Below are 27,563 nucleotides of genomic sequence, written 5' to 3'. Positions count from 1 at the left end.
AAAAGTGCAAACCAGTAGCGAAAGAATTTTTCATGGAATTTTGGCAAACCACTTTTTGTAGCTCGTATATCATTTTAACAAGCAGGATGTTATTTTTTGGGTAATGTAAATGCGCTTTTGTCCGGAAATATGTGGGTCACATTTTATTTCCCCGTCAAGCGTGAATCCCACAAACATACATGAGCGAGTCGGAATGGAATGGTACCAGCTAGAATCACTTTTGCTGGCTTTTGACCGTGCAATACTGCAGAAGGCGTGAAGAAATGTTTTATTTGAACGTTTTTAATGTTTGCCTCCAAGTGCTGGATGGGAACATGTCTGTATAACTTTGAAGGTGAAGGAACCGGGATGAACGTTAAATTATAAATAGAAACAATTTGATTATGAAAAATTTGCATGTGAAAAAGTGCATATCAATTTGGAATACCTACTACAATGCCGAGGCAAGTGCAAGAAAACAGTCGTTAATGTGCAGTGTGAAGTCGATGTAATGTGGGTCAAGGAAGTGGGAATGGATCAAAACATAATCTGAAGTATGTAGAAAACTGATGTACAATTTTCACTATGTATTTATTTTAGAAGTCAAAAGTTACCAAAATAAAAGGGATGTCTGAGACAAGTAGTTTTTTTTTACAAATAAATAACTGAAAAAGTAGAAAATGATCATCGGTAACAAAATAATATCTTGTGCGATTTACCTATTTTGCGAACTATGCATTATTTTGGTATGCTTTTTTAATTGTTCTGATGGTTTTATAATTCTTAAGGACAGTACCCAGAAATCTCGATATTTTCGTTCTTTATGCAATATTTGATAAAACATGATAATAATGCGATTTATCGCCCTTCGAAACGTTAAGTCGACTTGATACTATAAATCCAAATGGCCAATGGATGTATGGACGAGAGCTTTAAGATTGGACATTTGAGCAAAGTGGAAATAATACCACACAATTATTGTTTATGTACATCCTTTCAACAATATATAATGTAACTGTAATGTAACAATGTCTAAAACACGGAAGAATCGCCGGTTCTCATCTGTAAGAGACTAGAATAAATATTTTTTTACTTTATTTGTTAAAAAAATCAAAACATGCAACCATGTCAATGAATAATTTTAGAATATTGATTGAAAAATTAACATTTGTTTTTAAGGTTAAGGTACCGCGGGGCAAGTGGGAACTAAAAAAACGATAGTTCAAACAAATTGTTCAATGAAATTTTCAAATGTCAATATTTTTCAAATCCAACAACACAATCACGTTTTGGCAACATATTTGCTGGTGTGTGCATGAAACTAATCGAATAATTTCGAAATTGTGAAAACCTTGGAAGAAAGTTTTAGAATGAGCCAATGGACGCAGTTACCTCGCTAAGCGGGGCAAGTGGGGCACATCCAGTTTCATGCGTTAATCCACATCAGTAAGCCAACCATTACAATAATAGGATTGATAAGTCATAGATTTTTAATTTTAAGTACATATTTGATGTACATAAGGGATCAACCACAAAATACGTTACGTTTTAGGAAGAAGCCCTTTATTTAATAGTATGTCACATCACATTTACTATTAACTGAAAATTCCTCAATAATAGCGTAAAGAGGAATTAAGCATGTTCAAAATATATCATTTATAAGTTGTTAATTAAAATGTAGCACATAAACAATCAATAATTGACGAAATTATAAATATGTTTTGTTATTATTTATATGCATGGCAGAAAACCACCTTGTGGTATGGAATTGTTTTCCATCACTGCTTAATTTGGTAGAAATAACAAATAAAGTTCAAATAACATAGAAAAGTTATCGTTCTCATGATGCATTTCAAATTTCAGCTGTGTGTTTGTTCAATTTTGAAGTCGTATTTCAAAAATAAAAAAAAATAAAAAAATAAAGAATAATAACACATTTCTTCTCCCTTTTATGCAATTACGTAATTTGAGGTTGATCTTTTTTGATAAAAATCATTTGTTTGAATGTTTTAGTGCTACTCTCTAGCAAAATGTATGAAACGTGTACGAAAAGTTTTGATTCTGGTGTTTGTTTTGATAGGTCCCACTTACCCCAGGTACAAATATATTTTGAGGCAAGATAGACCATCGAAAATTTCATATGAAATGAAAACAAAATACTGGTTTATCGTTAGCAGCTTATAATAAAACTAAAAATTATAGCTTACTTATGGAAATTCGATTTAAAACACATCTATTTTTTGTGAGTCAATGCAAGACGTGAAACGTGTCACAATTTGTCATGCAAGTTGAAAATGGCGCTGAACTAACAACTGTTACATGAACCACATGGTAATAAAAATAACAATATGTTTAGTACTAAATACATTCCTTGTCATTGTATATTCAACTTTCTAGAAGAATACTTCCATGAAAAACTTTTCCTAGTTGAGCTATGACGAAACGCCCCGGATTCTCACTTGCACCGGGGTACCTTATGCGATATGTATTTCTTTCATGCCAATACAAAACGAAACGATACACGGAATTTGTGGCATCATCAATGGCAAAACGAAACGAAAGTTGAAAATGTTTCATGAAACCCGATACGAAATCTTAAAATGCATTAATTAAATGGTATAGTACTAAATTCGGGTTTTCATTTACGTATAGGTACCTTTTCCACTAAACAGCTCGAAGATTTATTATCACTTAAATGCACGTCATTTTTCGAAACGAAATGAAATAAGGTACCGCGGGGCAAGTGGGAACGAAAAAAAACGATAGTTCAAACAAATTGTTCAATCAAATTTTCAAATGTCAATATTTTTCAAATCCAACAACACAATCACGTTTTGGCAACATATTTGCTGGTGTGTGCATGAAACTAATCGAATAATTTCGAAATTGTGAAAACCTTGGAAGAAAGTTTTAGAATGAGCCAATGGTCCCACTTGCCTCGCTAAGCGGGGCAAGTGGGACACATCCAGTTTCATGCGTCAATCCACATCAGTAAGTCAACCATTACAATAATAGGATTGATAATTCATAGATTTTTAATTTTAAGTACATATTTGATGAACATAAGGGATCAACCATAAAATACGTTACGTTTTAGGAAGAAACCCTTTATTTAATAGTATGTCACCTCACATTTAATATTAACTGAAAATTCCTCAATAAAAGCGTAAAAAGGTATTAAACATGTTCAAAATATATCATTTATAAGTTGTTAATTGAAATGTAGAACATAAACAATCAATAATTGACGAAATTATAAATATGTTTTGTTATTATTTATATGCATGGCAGAAAACCACCTTATGAGGTGGAATTGTTTTCTCTCTCTACTTAATTTGGTAGAAATAACAAATAAAGTTCAAATAAAATAGAAAAGTAATCGTTCTCATGATGCATTTCAAATTTCAGCTGTGTGTTTGTTCAATTTTGAAGTCGTATTTCAAAAATAAAATATAAATTTAAAAATAAAGAATAATAACACTTTTCTTCTCCCTCCTATGCAATTACGTAATTTGAGGTTGATCTTTTTTGATAAAAATCATTTGTTTGAATGTTTTAGTGCTACTCTTTAGGGGAATGTATGAAACGTGTACGAAAAGTTTTGATTCTGGTTTTTGTTTTGATAGATCCCACTTACCCCAGGTACAAACATATTCTGGGGTAAGATAGACCATCGAAAATTTCTTATGAAATGAAAACAAAATATTGGTTTATCGTTAGCAGCTTGTAATAATACTCAAAATTATAGCATACTGATGGAAATTCGATTTAAAACACATTTATTTTTTGCGAGTCAATGCAAGACGTGGAACGTGTCACAATTTGTCATGCAAGTTGAAAATGGCGCTGAACTGACAACTGTTACATGAACCACATGGTAATAAAAATAACAATATGTTTAGTACTAAATACATTCCTTGTCATTGTATCTTCAACTTTCTAGAAGAATACCCCCATGAAAAACTTTTCCTAGTTGAGCTATGACGAAACGCCCCACTTACCCCGTATTCTCACTTGCCCCGCGGTACCTTAATGGTCTTTGTTCCGTGGAATGTTTTTTTGCATACTTTTCTAGGAAAGCTTAAGAAAATATTTCTTGTTTCCTACATTGGTTACGAGGTGCGCAAACTTACGTAAAGCTCCTTTTCAGTATAGCATGGATCGAATCAGAAACAAACTCATACACTTTCAAGACAGTTTTGTCTTTTGGGCTGAAAACACAGCGTAACATTTTTGCGTGTCTCAAGGATCAAATTATGTGTCTCTAGTAGATTTTGGGTTGCTAAATCTGATGCCGTTTTCTGAAATGTTCTAGAACATCACAGTTTTTAGCTACAGGTCGCCGAAGTTGTATGAATAATATACATATAAACTCGATATACATAATTCGAAAATGACTACTTCTAGAGAAATTATTCATATAATCATCATGGCTTAGAATCATTTCAAGATGCTTACTGTATCATAAAAACGTATTTATCTTGACAAAAAATCAAAATTTTAGAAATCGACGAAAAGCTGTTCTTAGAAAAACCTTTTTATTAAAAATTTCTCCATCATGAAACTTTGTCCCAAACATCTGTTTACTATCAAGATTCTATAGTAAAAATTTAAAAAATATTAAAAATGGAGTTTTTGTGTAATTTAAAATTTAAGTTCTATTTTTTATTTTTTTTGAAAATATATAAAATTGTTTTTCAGTGTATATTTTTTTCTTATAGCCCAACACAAAGTTTTGATACCTTGATGGCTACAGCGTAGCGTCACGCCATTGCCGGGCGTATTGTAGAGCTCCATCTTCGTCGGTCTTGGGCGAAACTACTCCAGTTGCCCCGAACGTTTAGGGTCGCCAGGTCCTCTTCCACTGCGTACAGCCAGCGTATTCGTGGTCTTCCCCGAAGCCGCCGACCTCTACCTGGTTCCCTGCTGAATATTATTTTCGCAATTCTTTCTTCCGACATTCGCACTATGTCTGCCGTATTTTATACGATTGAAGTCTGTCGTATTTTATACGATTGATAATGTTCGCATCTTTGTACACTTGATACAACTCGTGATTCATGCGTCTGCGCCACACACCATTTTCGAGTTTCCCACCGAGTATTTTCCGCAGCACTTTACGCTCGAAAACACCGAGAGCTTTCCGGTCTGACTCTTTCAACGTCCACGCTTCGTGCCCATAGAGAGCCACCGGAAGAATCAATGTTTTATACAGGGTGAATTTTGTTTCCATTTGCAAGCTGCGGGACCTAAGCTGGTTACGTAGTCCGTAAAAGGCCCTATTAGCAGCCGCAACACGTCTTTTTACTTTGCGGGAAACGTCGTTGTCACATGTCACAAGTGTTCCAAGGTAAATAAATTCTTCAACAACTTCAAACACATCCCCATCAAACACTACCTCAGCACCTACACCACCATGCCTGACTCTATCTCTACCTGCAACCATGTACTTCGTTTTGGTAGAATTAATGATCAGGCCTATCCTCGCTGTCTCCCTCTTCAGAGGCACGAAGGCCTCTTCCACTGACCTGCGATCGATTCCAATTAGGTCTATATCGTCCGCAAAGGCATGGAGCATGTGCGACCTTGTGATAATAGTGGCATTTCTCTGCACGCCAGATCTCCTAATAGCACCCTCGAGTGCAATGTTGAACAGTAAATTCGAAAGTGCGTCTCCCTGCCAATCCGTTTAACGTCACGAACGAGGTTGACACCTCGTCTGCGATCCGAACACTTGATTTCTAACCATCCAGCGTAGCACGTATCAGCCTAATTAGTTTCGCCGGAAAACCACTTTCAGACATTATCTGCCAAAGCTCATTTCTTTTCACTGAGTCGTACGTCGCCTTGAAATCAATAAACAGATGGTGAGTCTGCAAGTTATACTCCCGGAATTTATGTAGGATCATTCGCAAGCTAAACATATGGTCCGTTGTCGAACGGCCCTCACGAAAACCAGCTTGGTATTCGCCGACGAAGGACTCCTCGAGCGGTCTCAGTCTGTTAAACAGGATGCGCGACAGAATTTTGTACGCCGAATTCAGCAAGGTAATTCCTCTGTAATTGGCACATTTCAGTCTGTGCCCTTTCTTGTAGATAGGGCGGATGAGGCCATCCAACCAGCCGGTGGGCAATTCTTCGTCCTCCCTTACCTTCAGAAGTACTCGGTGGATCGACTGGTAAAGCTGCTCGCTTCCTTGCTTGAGAAACTCGACCGGGATCTCGACCTTCCCAGCAGCCTTACAGTTCTTCAGCTCGCTGATAGCCTTTTTAACCTTTCCTATGGTCGGTGGGTCCACAGCTTGATCGTCGTCATCAATGTTCATCCTGTTCCTCACTACATTTCCATTTCCACCGTTCAACAATTGCTGAAAGTGCTCCTTCCACCTGGCAGCCACCGCCGTTTTATCGGTCAGCAAATTCCTTTCTCAATCATTGCACATGGCGGGCACTGGTACGGTATTGTACCGCGCACCATTGACCGTTGCATTAAATCTCCGCAAATCATTCCGGTTCATTCTTTCTTGAGCGTCAGCTACCACACTTTCTTCGTGCTGCCTTTTCTTTCTGTGGTGGATTCGCTTTTCTTCGGCTCTCGCTGCCCTTTTCCTGCTCTCTGTTCTGTCGGGTACCGGCCACAAGCATACGGCTTCTGGCGACATTCTCCATGTATGTCACTCTCTGGCACTCTTCATCGAACCAGTCGTTTCGTCTTCGTCGTTGACCAGTGCCGATCAATTCCCGCGCCATTGTTGTCACAGCTTCGTGGATAGGGTCCTACAGGCTGTCGACGTCTCCAGCAACGTTGATTCTTTCCAACTGCTCGTCTAGTTGCTGACGGTACTGCGCAGCTATCCCATCAGTTGACAAGCGTTGTATATTGAAGCGCAGCGTTCTGTTTGTTGTGGCCTGTAAATGATGGTCGCAGTGGCGCAACAGAAAAAAAAACAACGAGGACCATTTACTAACATACACGGATAGTTCGTAAATCCGTAACTGGCGCCACAATCTAACTTTTTAATGTAACATTCTAGAGAATTGACATGTTGGGCAAAGTTGTTAAATTTGACTCTCTATAAGACGCCAAAATTCCACAGCCAACAGTTTCCTAGTTATTGGCAAAATAAGATCAAACTAGTTAAAAATGATATTATTTTAAAAAAACATGCCATTTAATATTTTTTGCTGATGAAAACAACTCTCTATAAGACGCCAAAATTCCACAGCCAACAGTTTCCTAGTTATTGGCAAAATAAGATCAAACTAGTTAAAAATGATATTTTTTTTTAAAAAACATGCCATTTAATATTTTTTGCTGATGAAAATATAGCAAACACAAACTCTGGTGGTAAAATTTTATTATTACGATGCTTAAAGATTGAGAAATAATGAAAACACTTGAAAAAAAAGAGCAATTTTTGAAACTTGATATTTCTAAAAGTGCAAAAAACCGCAAGCTTAAATTCTCAGGCAACATAGAACAATACTAGATTTGACGGATGTCAAAATTTCAGAGAGGTATATTTTGGTGTTTTTTGAGATATTTCCATTTTTTACAATGATTATATTACTCAAATAGGTACAGTTAAATTTCCAAGAGTCGATCTGAGATGACGATCGACTTTTAGAAATAAAGAATCATGTAGCAAAAACTTTATTTTTGTTTCAATAAGCCATCAAAGTAGCCATGAAATTCAGTTTTAGAGCAGTTCATTGAGTTGATATCGAGAAATGTACCGTTTAGACTCATATTCCGAACACTTAAGGCCAACAGTGACTTCAAATGCTGATATTTGTGAAGATTTTAATTTCTCCGCAACGTCTAACTGTTAGTTGTTGGGTGTGTCGATAAAATTGTTTGTTTAAACTTGTTAAGTAATGTTTTACGTAAATGTATGGAACAACATTTTGATTCAAATACCGAACACTGTGTTCATTCTTTCTCATATTCCGAACACATTGATTCAAATTCCGAACAGTACGAATAAATCGCATTCAAATGAATAATTTTGCAAATAAATTTATCAGAGCGGTTTCTACTGATCCCAAACTAGAGACTCATTACTACACCCGAGGTATTAAATAGATTGTATAACGTTAAAATTGAATTGCAATTGACTGCTATTTCCTTGTAATTCGATGACATATTTCAGTGAAACATTTCAAACAAACCGCCATACAAAAACCGAGTATTCGGAATATGAGTCTGTTCGGAATTTGAGACAAAACGGTAATATGCCAAGGCCAATTTGATCATGTTACAGTTACTTGTTGTCATCATGGCTCAAGGTGAGTAATTTATTTTGAGAATGTGTTTCTTTTAATACGAAAAATCAAATTATGAAGCATATTCCTGTCGATGTTTCTAAATACCGTAAAACGGGGTATCTTTGATAATGCGGGTAACTATGATAGTGCGTAACCCACCACATACTAAACGAAATATCATAATTTCTGTTAATCGGTTAAGCAAAACGAATGCAAAGCTGAAGAATATTAGTATGACACTCCATATAAAAGCTGTTTTCATTTGAATCGAGACCACGAGTTTTCATTTGAGGCTTTTTACACGAATATTAAAATTGACACAATTTTAGCATTTTTGAAACGCTTACAAACAATCTGTTCTACGATCACTATTTGATGTACTTTTGAATAGTTGGCCACTTATATTTGGCAGCCTAGTTATCATAGAACTTGAATACGGTCTCAAATCTCTTGGCGAAAAGCATTTTCACAAACTGGGACCATTTTTGTAATCTAAGTCAGAAATTTCCATATAACGTTAAACGCCCATAGGTATGCAATGCCCTACAAATGTTCGTTATTCATTCAATTTTGTTCGATGCATACTTCATTATCAAAGTTACTCCAAAACAGAAAACCGATTTTCGATTATATGAAAAATTATATATCCATTCAAAATAAATCTTTTGGCAATGTATCAACAGCAATCGATAGGTAGGATGCCAGTACTTGTTTTAAAAATATAAACTATAATTCTTTGAAACAGCATGCATAAATATTCAAGTTTTCTTCGAAAAAACTATCAATGTTACCCCGTTTTACGGTACTAAAATTTCAGAGCACACGATCTCTTGTCATGAGCTTGTAGATTTGTTTTTAAGCGGAAAGAGCGTTGATCGATTCATGGATGTTTTGAAAAAGAGGATTCAAAGATTCCATCGACTTTAAGAGCTGTTAGGTTGTTTAAGCTTGAATATGTGTTTAAAATCTGGTGATTTGCTTAAATGAAAAGCTTAAAAAAACTGTAACAGACGAGTTCCAGATGAAATCCAATGCCAGTTTTTACTGTAGGTAGATATAAACATTACATGAAATAATTACATATTATTTTTCCGTTAATTTTAAATTACACTTTAATATTTGATACGAAAATATTAATCGCGTAATGAAAAGAAAATCTTAGAAATATGAAAAAATCTCAGAAACACCAAAATATACCTCTTTCAAGTTTAGACATCCATTTAATCAAGTATTAGTTTATGTTGCCTAAAAATTTAAGCTTGCCATTTTTTTTTTGGCTTTTGGAGATATAAAGGTTTAAAAATTGCTCAATTTTTCAAGTTTTTTTTTTCACTATTTTTGAATTTTTATGCGTCGTATAATTAGAAATTTTCTCCCAGAGTTTGTTTTTGTTATATTTTTTTCAGCAAAAAATATTATATGATATTCTTTAAAAAAAATATCAAACTCGCGTGAAAAAAAAAACTGTTTTTACACTAATTTGGTCTGATTTTGCCAATAACTCGAAAACAGTAGGCTGAGGAATTTTGACGTCATCAAAAGAGTTTTTTTTTTTTAATAAAAAATAACAACTTTACCGAACATGCCAAGTCTCTAGAACGTCACAGAGAAAGTTAGATTGTGGCGACACCTATGCGGACGAGTAACGAACTATCAAATTATGTCAGTAGATGGTCCTCGTTGTTACAAGACACCAAATACCGGAAATGCTTCGTTACAGATTTATAAATTTTGTCGCGCCAGATTGCGTCCCTGGCCCATAGTGCATTGGATTCCGTGAAATTCCGCGGTATTTCGTTCCGATAAGTAGGATTTAATCAGATGACTGTTTTCAACTAACATATGTGTATAAGCTCTCTGGACTCCCTTAAAATGGGTGGCTTGTTTCTTTTCGCTCGGGTGCTGTCAGTTCAATCTAAGTTGGCTTCAAAACAGCAAAAACTCCGCGAGCATGTTGTACGGTTTTATGAAACGCCGTATGTTCTGAAACCAAGGAACCCGACCAATTTGTCCCGGTTCCGTCCCATGGAGGCTTTTTTTAGGCTCTTCAGTGCCTTAGTGTACAAAAATAATTTCTGGGCCAAAGATACGAAGCAGTTGACCACGAGGATCCGGAAGATGGACGTCATTTTTGTTCTGCGCTTTTGTGATAGCATTGCGACTAAGTTGTGTCGTATGGCTGGTCAAGAGCCCTTCTCCAATATTCATTGACGATTTTTGAAGAATAAACATTATATTTTTCAATAAGAAATACTGAATTCGTTGCAAAAAAAAAAGTTTGTTTGTTATATGACTGAAAAAATTCTTAATTTTTATTGAACTCACGTTATTTGATTATTTAAATTTTGCTGAAAATGTCAATACAATTCACTCCATTTGTAGTGCAGCAAACATCGGTTCAAAAAGTACATAAAATGAAAGGAAAGCACCTTTAATATTAGCTCAGAATAACTCAAACATGATATGTCCATATATCTGTTTTGAAAAACATTTCACCAATGGCACAAAACACTACGATTTCATTTGGCTCAGGATTTATATCATCGGTGTGTTTTGAACAATCTTTTTCACAGATCTGCAGCACAACTTCCGCAGTAGAATATTTTAGATTTCAGCCCATCAAAAAGTGGTTTAATCCAATTTCAAAAGAAGCAGGTTGCAGATACACAAACATTTAACGCCATTTCACGGTATGTCCAAAGGGAGTCATTATGAAACTTTCATGTACCTCGGATTTGCGTAAACCGGAAGTTGTTCCCGACCACAAGAAACAAGTTAGTGATAATTGAAAAATATTCCACTCTGAATTTTATGAGAAATCGCATTTTGAAATTTGTCATAGTTGCCCATAAAAGCTAATAATCATATGTTAGTGTTTCCATTCCAAAAAAGCCTGTATACCCATTTTTTAAACCACATAAATCGTAAGCATATCTGTAGTATTATGTATTTCTTTCACTACTGGACTGCGAAGTGCGGCTTCATAAGTGCGAAAATGCGAATAAAAGTGCGGGATTGCATCGAATTATTCCGGCGTCTTCAGCGGGGTTGTTCGTTGGACTTCGATGAATAACCCCGCTGAAGACACCGACAGGATTTGAACCAATCGTGCACTTTTATTAACATTTCCGCACTTGTAAAAACTTCTGCGATAGTCCAGTGGTGAAAGAAATTCACAATATTATTAGGACGATTTGTTCACTCATCCCTCAACCTATTACATACTACTAACTACTACTGATCATAATTATCATTATCATTATCATTAAGGTGTACTATATTGTATTTGATTTCAAACAAGTTGAATTATTCGTTGATTTTTATATATAAGTTTCTATGGATAACTTTGAAACATTTCAAAAGACGATTTCTCAAAAAACCTAAGACAACATACTTCTCGGTTTTCAATAGCTTGTTTCTTATGATCGAACGCATCTTTCTGTGAGTGAAAATCTAAGGTACCTACTTTCATGTACATTAAAGTTGAATAATATCCTCCTTTGGAAACAGCGTGCACCATCTTCAGTCGGATATTTTACGTAAACTTTTCGTCCTTATGAAATCGTTGATTTTCGTTGCTATTCGCAAATTACACCACCGCGAGCAATTAGGGGGAGATCCCCCAGTACCGGACACTTAAGCCTCTAAATTCATAATTCGATAAATATTGATTGTATGGGCTCGTGTTACGCATTTATGATTGATATTATCATTTTTATAGTGTACAAAAATAAATTTGAAAATATAAATATGAATTTTGACATTGCATTTTGATGATATATTTTAGTACCAAATTGATCGATCTTGAAAGGTGGCACCCAATACCGGACACGATCTGGAAATGCCTTGAATTCTATAAATTTGAACATCATTGAATGTGTACACTATAGGAATAGTTTATAATTACCAATTCAATGCATTTGCAACATTTACAAGAATAATTTGAGTTTTTCTTAGTTTGCAAGATGCCTATCAAAAACCTCTTTCATATATGATGAAAAATAGCACATTTAACGATGTTGTTCTGAATGTTCATTCTTCTTAATTTTATTGCATGTTTGATACCATGATCGACGAAACCCATGAAAAATGAAACTATTTTGAGACACTGATGCAATAATTTCAAAGATATCATATAACAAATCAAGCTGTCCGAAACTGAGGGACAGGGGGTGCTTAACCAAAATTGTAATTTGTCCATATTTACTTCAATTATGGTACAAAATACATTCATACTATCAAATTAGGATTATGTTCGATCATGCTTGCGGGATCCAAAGTATTTTTTCATATTCAAAATAATTACTAAATAGGCTCAAAATTAAGAAGATACGTCAATTTTTAAAAGATTTTCATACTTTTCTACTTTTTTAAAAAGGCATGCATATTTCAAGGATGTGTTATTCTACGCAAACACTATTCTACATAAGAGCTTTCTTTTCTACTGATACAACATCTTGATTAGACCATGATTTCTCAAAGTTTCGACTTTGTCCGGTATTGGGTGCTGTCCGGCACTGGGGGATCTCCCCCTAATGCAATTAATTTTACCGGAAAACCTAGCGATTTTTTCAAGGGTGTTCACTGTTCATATCTTCTAGCAGTTTTCAACAGAACAAAAATGTCCCGCCTAAAAGCGCAGCGTTCGAGTTCGAGTACGAAAGTGCGGGGTGATTTTGTGTTGCTAGAGTATGCTCAAGTGGGATTTAGAAAGTCCTAGCCTCCAGCCTTTCTGGATGCGGAAACGGTGCTAACGATGATGATGACGACAACCGGTTGGCTGGTTGGTTGCCGTTTTCCCGAACACGATGCTTTTGCTGTTCTGCAGTGTAAAGGCAACTAGCTCGTTAGCAGATAGTATTTTCCCCACTATAGAGCAGAGAAGTGGCCTGCAATCACCAGCTCTAGACCGCGTTGGACGTAGCTATATGACTGAGCTGGGGGTCTCATGATTGAAATTAAGTTTAATAGTCCAGGACGGAGGCAGACTCTGTCGAGATTGCTGCTCCTGAGTCATGCTTCTCTGCGGTATGCTTGGGGCTAGATTAGAAATATTTGCCTTGCGATCCTGCCATGCAAGTGGCTAAATTTGATGGACGAAGCAACCGATGCTTGAAAAGATGGTGAGTTTTTTTTTTCAAATTGCCATGCTCTTAAACTATTGACTTTGATGTTACCTACCTGCAGTTCTTAGTTTATTATTCATAGGGAAAAGCAGTAGCTTAAATGTCTCTAAAATTTACTTCTACGATCTGTGAATATTGAAAATGGATCGAAATATATGTAGAATACGTACGGTTACGAATAACATGGTTTTGTGTCAATAATTAATAACAAAATATGTCGAACCGCAAAACTTATCTATGGAGCATGTGGAGTACCAGGGCGCCCTTCCTGTGCTACCCGGAGCAATGGTGCAGGTGATCTTGTGTTTTCGAGATAATCGGCTGCTCTTCTTCAGTCTTAAGCCTGAGGTTAAATAAGGGTGGAATTATGAATATGTTGTTATTTGAATAATCTCATATATGGATTCACGTTATGCGTTTTACATAGTGTACTCTGTACTTTTTCGCCTTTGGCGACTTCTGATAGATACCAGTTCGTTCGAGGCTGTTCTTTTTTTTTTGCTGAGATTGCATAAGCCTAATCCTGCCTAGTTTGGATAATTTCCGTGAATATTTGATGGTACATACATGCGTCTGAGTTGACTATCCAAGAACCAAAACGTGCTCTGGGAATATCCAGCGGGCTTCATCTATTAGCATTCACTAAAGCACAAAGGTACAATTATCTTGGGATGCTGAACTAGCAAAATTTAGTCAGACATGGTGGGAAGCTCAGAAAGTAGGAAATTATTGCAACGCCTCGCAGAAAAATAGGTTGGCACAGCTATTACGTGTGCCCTTCAGTCGGATGCCCAGATGAAAATAAATATTATAAACGAAGAGACCGCACCGAAAGCAGGCGGAACAAGGTGCTAAACGAATGTCTGCGAGCCTAAGTATCTATGGATGTGTGCATAAGCGATAGGAAATGCTCGTATGATATCGGAAGCTAGCTTCCAGGGTTTTGCTCTTCTCATCTTCAACAATCTACTTTCATTCAGGGTGGAAAGCTTCCTTCCGTCGGTATACAATAGGCCGTCGCACAGTGGCGGGCCTCCGTACAAAAGCCGGACAAAATCTCAACAATAGTCCAAAATGCCTTAAAACAATTTATGTATGCTGATTCCATTTTTGGCGTTCATTTTACATATCCTGTGTATTTTTAAAGTTAGGGGTAAGTTTAATTATTTATTTTCAACTTACACTTGATAATTTCAATCTAATTCATGAAGTAATCATCCAATCATGCTGAAATTTCCAGAGCTTCATCAAACATAACAGAACATATTATTATATTTTTTCATTAGGGTAAAGTGGGGTAAAACGATCATCTGTCAAAAGCCGACACACCTAAAACAATCTATAATTTCAACTAGAGTGAATACATTTCTTATAGCGTCTTCGAAAGCAATGCTAGGGGAATCTTAAAATATTTTGCATTGAAATTGCAATTTGGCTCTCAAATTTATGATGTTATGCGATTGTGCAGAAGGCCGTTCCTGTTTTTTTTCGAAAATGTTAAATGTTATAAGTTCGTCATTGTAAAGTGCTCGTTTTGGTAAGAAAAAAATCAGGTAAACATTTGAAGTCCGTAAGTGGACCCTAAGTGGACGCTAACGGCCCTGAAAGTATTAGGCGTAGATGACGCCGTGCGCAAAATCGAGCTTGCTGCTCTAGTGCACGCAGCATGAGTACGAAAAGCCATCAGTAACACAAATAAGATGATTGTTTTGAAAAGATACGCGAGAAATCGTCCACTGGTAGCAACATTGTTTCAGTTTTTTTGGATGTTCTTTAAAATAAATCATTTAAATGTTGCAAATTCCATATTTTGAAAACAAAAAAACACCCTTCCCTCGACTTTTGTTTTCTGAAAATTTTTAGCATGTTTGAAAACATATGTTAGGCGTTTTTTAGCTGATAATAAATAACAATGATCGATGTTACCATTTTTTTCGTGGTAATTCATAAATTTTACTTAATAGAACATACTACGGAATCGTTTTTGGCAGTATTTCCCTTGCTTGGATCATTTGCAGATCTCATGTGAGGAATAAATCTTTGGTAGGTGTCATCCATAAACACGGCAATCATTGTTTCGAAAAGTACAAAAAAAACATAAAAAAAATTGGATTATACCATTAACATGTTAGAAATGTTTGTCTTAAAACAATATTCGATTTTTTACGGACCATCCTGATCAATGTTACCCTGGTCAATTGAGTAGAAAATTTGTCTTTTTCTTAGTTATAACATTAGAAACACAAAAAAATAGTATAAAATTTTGATGTCAAATTCTGAGGTTTTGTCCGGCTTCTTGCCACTGTGCGTCGTGCAGCATCCACACACCTTTCCGCAGTTATTATCAGATGAGGATCGTGTTCCGAATGGTGGCAGAGCCGTGGTCGTTTTCGCGCGTTAGCGTGAGCTAAAATAAACGGCAATTATCATGCCACGTCTTACACGTCGTCTACCTAAGGCTATTAACATTAATAACATCATAATAAAAATAATTCTTTGATAACAATTTTCATCTATTTTCATTTCTACATACGGATGTTGGGCGAATGACGGCGCCAAGGGTTGTGTCGATTCTTTGCGGTAAATTTCAGGCAGATGAGATTTTCCACTCCTTTTTTTTCTACATACTTTTCCGGTGCGATTTTTCCCACCGTAGCCGTATGCAAGTAAAGCAATATTGGCATAGGTCCTACTCTGCCTTTTTGGTGAGTTATAGAAATGAGCTTAATTTCACAACGCCTACGTGGCCGATGGTAATAGCGTTGCCTCGGTTTTGGGGTTTTCTTCGGGAAATTGTATAATTCTTATTTTGATCTTTATAAGGATTATTACCAAGGATTGAGTGATAAGTTTTCGCGTAGTTAAGCAAATGAGCCCCTATAAGTTTTCGCGTAGTTAAGCAAATGAAAAGATTGAAGCAATGATATCCACTTATTTTTTTGACATGTGGTTTAACTTCACAGTATTGGACAAAACATTTGCAACTTTTTCGATATTCTATACAAAATGGTCAAATTTGGAGGCTTGGATCTTATTTATTTGTGACCAATTTGAACGAAATTTTCACAGTACGTCAGACATAACATGAATTTTAACATATATTTTTGAGAGATTTTTCCAATCACGAGTTCAAAGTAATAACGGTTTGACGAAAGTGAAATTTTTGACGAAAAATTATAAACGATTTATCTGAAAATAGGAAAGCCCTGCACATAAAACTTTCTTGAACAAACTTGTTCATATTGTCTAAAAATTGTTCATATTGTTTAAAAGTTATGTCTGACGTGCTGTGAAAATTTCATTCAAATCGGTCCACAAATAACTGAAATCTGAGCATCCAAAGTTGACCATTTTGTATGGAAAATCGAAAAAGTGTGAGCACTGTTTGTGAAATTTATGAATTCAACACTTTGCGTACTTTATACCGAATTCAACAGTTTGGATAAACTATTTAAGTTCAATGCTAACATGCTATGCGTTTCAATAAATGACTGTTAGATTAGCTTTGCGATCGTTCAAGGTCATGTTGGAAATCACTGTTTGAAAAGTCGCTTGTTTTGATTTAGGAATAAATTGAATTTTATTCTCGCATGTTATGTTATCCTTGAATTTCGACATGAAAAAAAGTAAATCAACAAAACTGGTTTATGACAACTACTAAATATCTGTATAGGCATAATAAATGGTGATCGACCAGTATTTAAAACCGCTCTTTACCATTAACAGATAGTGTTCAACCTCTATCACTGTCGCTATCTGGTCGCGTTTACGCTCTGGTAAAAAATAGAGAACAAATATTTGCCATTGTTGTCAGAGTGTGAAAAGCTTATTGTTTTCGCCGCCATTCAACAGCACTTAAACGGACACACCAATAGCAGCAACAAGAGCAGTAGCAAAGACACCACCACTAGCTATCTACCATCATACGCTTCTGTTGGTGAAGCTGCTGGTTTCGGATAAAGCCAACACTGGCACTCTAGCAGCGCCGCCACTCTAAAGCCTCTTATAATAAGAGTACAAGCGCTGGTAAACATAATGCTGGCGGTTGCTTTACGACTAGTAGGTTGTTATCTCCACCAAACCTCGATATTGCGTAGGTGGTGGATTTCTGTCAAAAATGCTTCACGCAGAAATGGGAACATATAGAACGAAATCGTTTTTGATCTTGGTCGGTGTTTCCATAATCCACATAGTTATCGTTGAATGGTCTGTTGGAATGGGTAGGAGACGATGCCATTTTCCGATCCTGCGTGGTATTTTTTTTTTATATATATTTTCCATTATCAGGCTGCTTCGAAACAAAATGTTATAAACAGATATCCATAACTTAATTATAGCTAAAATCTTAAGCACCGTAGGTAAGCTTAGGAATACTTAGAAAAAATGATAGACAATGTCGTTTCAATCTTGTAGAAGGCTACAACCAGTGAATCAATTGTCACCCAACACGCAACATCAAAGACATTGTCATTTCCTGTTCTTGTTGCAACAATTTTATTCCGCAACATCAGTTTATCACCACTTGAACAGAACATGGCAATAATCGATTACCGCGTGCGAGGCGATTTTCTGGGCTTCGCATTGCAATTTTCGAGAATTTTGTTGTTGTTTGTTTTTCGTGTGTTTTGATTACAATTTGACTCACTGGCCACAACCGATCAGCTGGAACGTCGTGACTGTATAAAAATATCGTCCGCTAACTGAGAAGCCCACTCAATTTAATGATAATTTTCTCTTGTGGTGCATTTTATCTCCCTTTTCTTTGCATCTGTAGGGGAGTTATTTATTCGACTATTCCTTATCACGCACTGTGATGGAAAATGTTTTGCTGACAGTTTTTTTTTTAGTCCTATGGAAGGTCGTTTCCGTACCTTGAATAATGTTTCGGTAACACGAATATTGCCCCCGCCTTGATAGCTGTCGGTAAGGATTTATTTGGAATGATAATTTTGAAGATAACACTGCGGAACAAGTTTTTGTTTCAAGTTCTAAAATATCGCTATATACCTTTGAAATCGCTGCGTCTATTGCTGTTTGCAAAAATGTCGTTGCACGTCTTATGCATTATTTAACTATTTCCGTCAACTTTCATGCAAGTTTATCAGCTCATATGCTGATTTATGATCCTAATTTACTACATATATCAGTTTGATGCAATCAAATGGCGGGGGACGTGCCTCTGAAGCAGCGCACAGTGCGTTGAATGTATGGAGATGCGGGTCAAAAATCAAAACTGGAAGATCAAGCCATTTGAGCACCTTGGTTTGGAAGGAAAAGTTGTTTCTGGTTAAAAAAGCTTGAATTTGCATAAATGACCTATAATATACGCATAATCGCAAAACTGTCTCAAGCGCCATTTTCATAATTTTCCAAGAAAAAGCTTGCAATTAGGACTATTATTGTTCATAATGATGTTAGAAGTTATTTGCAAATATGTCTCTTCTCACTCGTAGCTGCAAAAGTGACTTATAAGCCTTTATGCAAAAAAATCGCATATATTTTTTATTTTCCAGTTTTTAACATAACATTTTGATGAAATCTAGGAAACTACTTTTAAAATATATCATTTGAGGCTTAAACTTGCTATGGTGTAATGTCAGGTTGTGTCGAGGCCATATAGCGTTGCAAGATTTACGGATTTTTGATCCCAATCAACTCATTTTCATACTTATGCTGGTTAAGGAGTATGCCTAAAAATAGTCAAAAATCTCGAAGAGTTGCAGAAAGTTGCAGCTGTATCTCTCAGACTTCTTAGACGACACTCTAAGAAACATATCTGTGCTTGATTTAGGGTGGAACTCGGTGGGACTTTTTTTGAATCGATAATCAAAGTTACATGCTAGTATTTCACATGTTTGATTTCATAACCAACTCAACTTGCCTATTTCTCATATTCAAAGTTAAAGTTAATTTTCTTATTACATCAAATATACTTTACCAATCTTCAACCATGTTCTCTTTTAGATTTTGATTGAATATATTGGTTTCAACATTCTCCTTACTAGTTGAAAGGGATGCTGAAAACATGCGACAACATTCAGTTTTTCTGCTACTCCGACAACTGTCTTTTCTAAGCTTGTTGTGATTATTTTAGTGCTTTGTAAAGCTTATAAATACTTGTTTCAATAGCGGATGCTATCTATAAACACTTGTGGATACTTATTATCGCCGGATAAAATAACTTGAAAATTGATTTTTGTCAATGAGGCAACGCACTGTGCAGCGCTTCTAATACTTGATAATGTTTATAGTGTATACCATTGGCTGTACTCTAATGTTGAAGTCTTCAATATCTGCAAACTCTACCATAATATCTACATCAGAGTTTCCCAACCGGTGGTCCGCGGACCCCAAGGGGGGCTTCTTGACTTATCAGGGGGTCTGCGAAGTCATTTTGATAAGTATCGTCCTTAATGATTTACACATACATTTAGGAAATCTTTAAATTCGCTTGCTTTGCAAGAGCTTATTATTAGTGGGGTGAATGTTTTTGATAATTTGAACATTTTGAAAATTTGACTTCTTATGTTTTTTTTTCATCAACTCATTAATGATAAAAACATACAATTTCTGTCAATAAGAGATCACAAACCTATTTTTAGTGCGTTGAAAATAAAACTCTATTGTTTCTTAGAACAGTTTTCTGACACAAAAAACAAAATTAAGTTTTGACGGATTTCCAACGAGTTTAATGTCAGAATCATTTTCGTTTTGTGATTTTGCATGGAAACCTCAAACGTGAGATTCGTGAGACAAACTTTTCACGAGATAGTTCACTGATAAGGTTTTGATTATGGGTCTACCAACATTCAACAACCCATACAAAAGAAAATCCCTGTTATTTTTTCGGCTTATTTTGAGTGGTTACGAGAACATATATGTTCCTTTTATTGGGACCAATAATGTCGTCATCGTTCGGATCTGGTCTGACATGCACAAGCCTTACCGTATCCCAGCACCAGCCCTTCCTCCAAACGACAAGCATATCGTTTCAAATCAACGGCACCGTAATGCTCGGAGAACTAAGTAGACTGAAGGTAAGACTCGTGAGACAAACGAAAAATGATTTTTCTGTTGCGAGAAAGTTCACGGCTTGGGATATTTCATAATCGTTTCATAATCGTTGCTAGCAAAAGCACCGTAATCCGGAATCATATTGAATACTGGGGCGAATTTGATCAGGTCGTCACCAAATAGTAATGCCTTCTAAGGATGCTAAATCCCTCGTTTGCTTTACAGACATTTTTCTAACTCATTTTTCTAGTTCAAAGATTTCTGTGGATTTTAAACAATTTCATTTTCATAGGCTTTCTTAGACGAGTTGTTAGAGTACGCGAGACATGCTGAAAATGTCTGAGTTCGGTTCACGGTCGGTCCAGGATCTTTTTGTAACGGAAATTTACTTGACTTCCCTGGGCATAGAGTATCATCGTACCTGCCACACGATATACGAATGTGAAAACCCAGGTAGCATTGATAGCTGAATATCAATTTATACAGCTTAAATGAGGCTGAATAAACAGTTTTTTAGCTGAATATGCTGTTATTCAGCTGTCAATGTAAGTTGGGAATGGCAACTTTGGTAAAGTAAGCACTCAGTTAATAACTGTGGAAGTTCTCTATTCTATTCTATTCTATTCTATTCTATTCTATTCTATTCTAAGCGCTTGCACAGCCAATATTGAAAAGCATCCTGGAAATACCTAAATTTATTCAGGTATTTTCTTGTCAGTATTAATATTTGCAGAATATCAGCGATATGATACAAATATTAAAATGGCTAGGCCCACTGTGCAGACTTCGGGGTTGAAGAAGATTGAAAAAATCGTGACGATTAGGTTATTCACGCATGAATAAACTGATAGACGCAACATTTTCAATTTAAAGAAGGAAGAAACGGGGACAACCGTACCAACCGTTTCGATTCAGGGTTATAGGTAAAATCGTTGGAAGTGGCGTTGCTAAGAAAGTTAATGCACACCTCATTGTTGTTCTCCTGGGATGGGACATAGGCATTTCTTCCTTATGTCTTGGTTCTAGAGCCTTGGTTAAAGCGCCATTGCTCGCTCTCTGAAACGAGATGAAAAATAATATTGCTCCTTTCCTGCTATACAGAAACCGAAACCGTTACCCATAAATTTAAAAACATTTGTGCAATATAATGAACATAATTTCAAAAATAATTCTACAAAAGGTTTCAGTACAATTAAAATAAGAAAAAAGAGAATATTATAACATGTTTTAAACTACCAAAAGTGAAACCATGTATGTTATTTGAATAAAAATTATAATACTGATTATTAAAAACGATCTCACCAGATTTCAGTTGAACACCAATGCTTGATGATACCGTATTCAATGATCATAGACCCCGCTTTTCCGCCAATCATTGTAAGTTACGCTTGAAGCAATCGATGGGAGTTTTTTTTTCATTTCTGGGGGCCTTGGGTTATTGACGAATTGTTCCGTCTGCTGTTTATGTAACCGGTGCCAAGACTGATTGTTGGTTTATCCACAAGCCAAGGTCACTTCCTCCGCCTGTACTCGGGCCCACAAATTGACGAAAGTCCGTTATTTTCGGAAACAGCAGCAACACTTGAAACACGGAAACGAGTACACATCCATAGTGTTCCAGTACTTCCCACCGATCGTTGTTTTCTGTTTTTCTTTCCGCAACAACGAATGTTCCAAGTTAACGTAGGTCACGATAAAATGCACTTATTATGAAAAAAAAAAATCTCAGCTTTTTTCGAATCAGCCATTTTATAATTTCTCAAACCAGCCGATTTGAAATCACTCGCGGAGAAGAAAAAAACGTGACATTAAATTTCATAATAACTGTGGAAGTTCTCTATGAACACTAAGCTGAGAAGCAGACTCAGTCTCAGTAGGGACGTTATGCCAAGAAGAAGAAGAAGGTTAATTTTGCACAAATATATCAACTGCTAAGCTTATGTAGTAAGTTTTAGTGTATGAAGTGTTTTGAATAATTAAATGTGAACTACTGAACTTGGTTTTCAAATCGTACAGCATAACTAACTTGTATAGTTTTTGAATCATAAAACTGTATACTTTTGAAAAACGTGTTTTTTCAAGAAAGGCGTATTATGCAGATTTCCAAAGTTGAACTTTGGAATGGTCTAATACACATATTGCAAGAATTGTGATGTCATTATCTCAAATCTGGGGACCCAAATTTAGTTGGAATGGATTTTTTTATTCTTAACCTTCGGGCTGTCACTCTGTTGTACTTTGTACAAAAGCCGTGTTCTATATGCTATCATTTTACATCTATCGACACCAGACCAAAATGTGTTTCTCAATAATCTTTTTAAGAATAATACTCAACAAATTTCGTTTACAGTATGGCCCTTTATAATACGATAAAATCAACTAATATACATAGAAGTCACGTAACAATTAACGTACTATATACTGTTCAAGAAGACTACAGTTTGAAATCGATATATTGTTGTGATATATCATTGTTCGAGTAAGTTGATTCCAAATTGTACTACCAGGCGGCACTAGTGAGCTTGAAACTTTTGATTTGCAGATATCTCAAGAGCCTCTCCACTCAGAAACATAGCGTTTTCGGCAAAGTTGTTCAGTAGCTCAAGGTCTATCATTATTTTACCCCTTCTTCAGGCCTAAATAAAGATAGTCTTTGTGTTACTGGCCAACTCTGCTCAAAACGCCATCTTTATAAGTAGTCAGGATCCAGAAATATCTGCAATACAAAAGTTTGCACACTATCGCCGTCTGGTGGATAAATTTCGAATCTTTTGGTTTGAATAATGATAGTCCTCACTAGTGCTGCCTGGTGGTAAAATTTTGAATCAACTGCCTCTAACAATGATAGTCCTTGAGCTGATGAACAATTTTGCCGAAGACGCCATCATTTTGAGTGGTCAAGTTTCTGAGATATCATGCGCACCAGCGCCACCTAGTGGCAACATTTTGAATTAATTGGCTCCTATAATGATAGTCTTTGAGCTACTGAACAACTTTGCCGAAGACGACATCTACCTGATTTGGCAAAATGCCAAGATACCCGAGCAAAGTCGAATAACATCCGCATAACATAGTGATAGCAAGATGTTCATCATGATTTCATTTTGTTATATTTTGTTATCAATACGAAGACTCTTGTTATCAACGGAGTTCTGTTTGATCTTTCGACCTTGGCACTTGCTTTTGCCGGGGCGAGCGACGTGGGCAGGATCAAACATGTCGCGCGTTGGTCTAGTAAGTGAAAAAGTGGCGTGATCGGTGAGTTCGGTTGGAGTAACTGAAAAAGTGCCGCGATCGGTTAGTTCTGTTTGATCCTTCGACCTTGACGCTTGCTCCTGGGCAGTGCGTCAAGAAAGCCCGAACAGTACTTTTTTTTTTTATTCTTTTTGGGTCGCGCGCTTATTTTTTTTTTCCTGAGTGCTTTTTTATAGCCGAGCAAACGAGTGAAGCTGAAAGTGGATTGTGGCTGCTCAGTCAAGGATAACGGATCAATTGGTGAGCTCGTTTCATGCTACTATTTCTAATCTATAAAATATGTATGACTGCACATTTAATCGTTACAATGGTGGGTTGTAAATATGATGTTTCAACAAATTATGGATGGTTCGTCACTGTGAGTGTCGACACAAACTCTGATTCATGATTTATTTATGTTTAACATTTTTTTTTTCAGAACACCCCTTATATACCTTTATTTTTGTAATTAAAAAAATTTTGAATGGTTCGACACTACAAGTGTAGACTTGCGAAAGGTTCACTTTATTCAACAAACTTTGGATGGTTCGCCACTGTAAGTGTCGGCATAAGAATAAGAGTGTTCTATGATGTCCCAACCAATTGAGTCTTTTGTTTCTTTTCAAATGAGTAAAATATAATAACATATGCTTTCGTACTGACAGCTGTAGGAATGTTACATTTAGGTATTTGTTCAACAAACTTTGAATGGTTCGTCACCTCAAGTGTCGGCATAATTTTCCTCTACATAAAAATTATATGAACAATTATATTTACGTATAAGCATGTATATATCTCACAAATCATTGTTTATCATGGTCTAATCGCTTATCAAAATGAATCCTTTGACCCAACGATCCTCCCCATTAACAAACATCCCTCCCAGTAACCTTTGTGGAGATGCAGAGGCAAACACGGTCTCCAAATAGCAAAGGTTACACACTAACATTCCTTCCCTCAATCCCACCTGACTGCAAGGACGTGGCCGGCGCCGTTATTGACCTTGTATAAATAGAGGCACTGAATTATGCACACTGAAGAAGATTATGGCCTATCCCAGCTGAACTTCTAGTTGATTCTTTGTGCATTTTCACTGACTTCGGTCAATCACGGAATAGCAACCATTGATATGTGTAGTCAGTCTAAGCTAAGCTAAGCTAATACGAAGACTCTTGTTATCAACGAATTTCTGGCTGTCAGATTGAGGATGCCACCGACGGGTGAATGACGTCAAATGTTTGTTATCAAAATTCGATCTTAATAACTAATTGATAACATAATGAGTTATCAATGAGGGAAATTGGCTGGATAACAAAACTTGCTATCAATGTGTTTCAAATGATAACACAATGAGATATTTATATGATATCTTTAGTATAAACTTCTGTTATCACGTTTGTTATGTTGCCTGCTTATTCAACCAAAATGAAAGCAAACTATGTTATCAAATGCCTGTTATCGGATAACACAACTTGTTATCTTTTTGTTACCCAACTTTGCTCGGGTATCCACAAGCAAAAGTTTCATGCTCACTGGCGCCACCTGGTGGCAAAATCTCAAATTCCTTAGCTCCAATAATGATAGCCGTTGAGCTATAAAACAACTTTGCCGAAGACGCCATCTTTTAAGTGTTTAGGCTCCTGAGACAACAATTTCGACCCAGTGAGTCATTTTTAATTTTGAATATTCAAGCAAGTTTTATTATATGTTTATTGTTATTTTATAAAAAAAATTCGTACATTGATAGAGATCTAGAGGTGGACACCGTGGTGACGACTCAATATAGTAGCATGACCGAAAGATCCTGAAACAGTTGAGAACCAGGCTACATGTCCTAAGCCCTTATAAAGGTGGATGGTGTGATGGCATTGACCGTGGTCATCATGTAAAGAACAAGCGGATAATGCTGTCTCGTGTCAGCACCGATGATGCAGTCCCTCTAGCACGATGTAGGTAGCGTAATCCTGATTAGGTGGCCTATCGAAAACTCTTCAACAACAACAACAACCAAGAAAGGCAAAAGCAGAGCATACGGATTGATTTCACGGTAACCGACCCGGCAACAAATAAAAAGCAACGATCGGAAAGTCGGATCTTGAAACGTGAGAATTGTGAATGAACCCGTGCGTTTTGGGCTCCTGGCTTGTGAACTGCGGAACGTTTGCGTGAACGTGACAGGTTTTCAGGAAATACATTTCATCCAAGTATCATCTACCACAGCGCACAGCGGGACCGAATCTGTGCATTGAGAATGAAGGGCAAGTTCTTCAACTACAGCCTAATCAATCAGCATATATGCGCCAACAAACGATAAGCCCGATGACATGATGGATGAGTTGTATGAGAGCCTAGATAATGCCTACAGAGATTGTCCAAAACAAGATGCCAAGATAGTCATCGGCGATGCGAATGCGCAGATCGTCATTGGAACGGAAAGCCTCCATTCCGTCACCGATGAAGAGATATTCTGCTACTGCGATTCATAATCTTCCCGAACCACCCCACAAGCCCATGGCCTGTGGTGGGTAACGAACGAAGAGCTGGAAGAAGTCCGAAAATCTTTCACGTTAAATAAGGCACCGGGACCCAATGGTATCCCGAATGTTGCCCTAAAAGCAACAGTCAATGCGGATCCAGACATGTTCAGTACCGCGATGCAACGCTGCTATGATTAGGGAATCTTCCCGGATGTACGAAAGCGCCAGCAATTGGTGCTAATACCAAAAGCGGAGAAACCACCAGGTGACCCGTCGGCATAAAGACCTATCTGTCTACTACATACGACAGGCAAGATATTGGAGAGGTTGATCCTCAACAGGCTAGTACACTACACGGAACATGCGAACGACCTGTCCAACAACCAGTTTGGATTCAGGAAAAATAAACCTACACTGGACGCTATCCAGTCGGTCGTTCAGACAGCTGAGGTGGTAATCGAGCATAAAAGAAGCGGCATCCGTTACTGCGCGGTAGTCAGTCTGGATGTGAAGAATGCGTTCAACAGCGCGAACCGGGAAGCGATAGCCTACGCATTTCACCGCCTCAAGGTACCGGTGCAGTTGAGTAAGCTTCTAGGAAGCTATTTTGATGGTAGGATTCTACTGTACGAGGGACAGAAAAGCGTTCGAATTATCACGGGAGTACCTCATGGTTGTATCCTGGGACCGATGTTATGGAATGCGAATGGCGTTATCCATGCGAAGGTATGGAGGACCAATCTGTTCCAAAACACTTAGGACGAGCAGAAACCTAAAGCGGTTGGAAAGCACGTATAGGATCATGTGCTTAAGAGTAGCAAGCGCTTACCGAACGGTATCTAAACAGGCCATGTGCATCATAGCCCATTGGGCTCATCATCAAGGGAGATGTTCAGTGCTTCAACCAAAGGGGTACCAAAGGAGTTCTCAACGCCTGTAAAAAGGCAACGCTCAGAGGTGGAATGGATAACCCCACTAAAGGTAGCTAGAACCATCGGTTAATACCAAATGTGTCAGATTGGTATAAAAGAAATCATGGGGAAGTGAACTTCCACCTGACGCAGTTTCTGTCAGGACATGGTTGCTATAGGCAGTACCTGAATAGGTTTGGGCACTCAGAATCTCCTGCGTGCCTCAAATGTGCTGGTGTGGAGGAGACAGCGGAGCATGTCGTGTTCGATTTTCCCCGTTCCATTGTTGTGAGAGATCGCATGTCCCCAGACAATATAATCCAGAGAATGTGTGTAGATGCTGAGTGTTGGAATGCAGTAACTATGGCTGTCACTCACTTTAAGTTAGAATTGCAGCGCCTATGGCGCGCCGAATAAGCGTCTGCAGAGGATTAGCCCTGCCGAGGCTGGTCCCTTGTAACATTGTTTATGTTGGCTAGGAGAAGCAGTTTGCCTAGGCTACTTTTGCTACACGTGTGTGCTATATGCACAGGCCCTCCCCGAAGAAATACCGT

At 37.1% G+C, this 27,563-nt stretch overlaps 1 protein-coding gene across 3 annotated transcripts in view; it reads left to right on the top strand.

Moving 5' to 3' along the window:
• Window positions 1-27,563, top strand: part of LOC5572533 — a 40,676-nt gene that overhangs the window by 11,196 nt on the left and 1,917 nt on the right. The gene's annotated exons all lie outside the window — the stretch shown is intronic.

The sequence above is a fragment of the Aedes aegypti genome, chromosome 2 (genome assembly GCF_002204515.2).
Source record: "Aedes aegypti strain LVP_AGWG chromosome 2, AaegL5.0 Primary Assembly, whole genome shotgun sequence".
Classification (NCBI taxonomy): Eukaryota; Metazoa; Arthropoda; class Insecta; order Diptera; family Culicidae; genus Aedes; species Aedes aegypti.
This window is presented reverse-complemented; position numbering and strand designations above follow the sequence as displayed.